The sequence below is a fragment of the Nanorana parkeri genome, unplaced genomic scaffold, assembly GCF_000935625.1.
Source record: "Nanorana parkeri isolate BGI_ZX_2015 unplaced genomic scaffold, ASM93562v1 scaffold3857, whole genome shotgun sequence".
Classification (NCBI taxonomy): domain Eukaryota; kingdom Metazoa; phylum Chordata; class Amphibia; order Anura; family Dicroglossidae; genus Nanorana; species Nanorana parkeri.
The window spans coordinates 1090-2048 of NW_017310124.1; positions in this window are offsets into that span (position 1 = coordinate 1090).

Sequence of the window (959 nt, forward strand, 5' to 3'; positions counted from 1 at the left end):
TGAGCTCTTTGGCATTAACTCGACTCTCTGTGTTTGGAACCACAAATCCTCCTATAAACATAAATCCATGGGAGGGCTCGGCCTTCCTAACCTCGCCAAGTACGGCGCAGCTACAATCCTAGCCCAAGTTCAACACTGGTGCCAAAATACGCAAGTCAAACTGCGGGCTCAAGTGGAACTTTCCCTGCTGCCTTGTACCTCTGCTGTGAATGTCTAAGGCCCCCGTTCACACCTCGGCGTGTTGTAATATGCGCGGTGAAAAAGTCGCGCGATTCCGAAGGCTACTTGGCTGTATCCCGATGGAAAACGCCCTACAAAACGGCCCACAGGTAGTCCCCGGGACCCTTTCAGGCGCGGGCCGTTTGGCAGGGCGTTAGGGACGGGCGCCGAGGTGGGAACGAGACCCATTGACTACAATGCGTTGTATATTTTTGAGCGTTCGTCGAGCGTAGAACCCGCTACAAAGCGGTCAGGTGCGAACCAGGGCTAACCGTCGCTTAACGTGACTCCAATCCCTCTTTCCCCGCTCCTTTCCGACTATACAATCCACGCTCGCGTCGTGGAAAACCTTACCTACCCCCTTCCCATGTACCAAATCCGTCCACGCGTTTCCCACCCCACTAGACTTTTTGGAACGCTGCATCCCCCGACTGAATCCGAGACACTGGAGAAAATCCGGGATTGACCGTGTTTTGCGGTCCACGAGACGCGCCGGACCGTAGGACGCCGGGAAGGTCCGGCGCGCCTTACGGAGCACTCGACAGACCGCAGCTTCCGTGACAGAGGCTGCAGTTAGTGACCGCTGAGGCAGGGGGCGCTGTGACGACACAGAGCAGGCGAAGAACGTCCGTCCTTCGTCAGCTCTGTGGTGATCTCCATCGCCGCCGCCGCCGCTCGGCTTTAATACGAGTCATCTCGTTAGATCACTGGTATTAAACGAGCGGCGGCTCCCCCTCCCC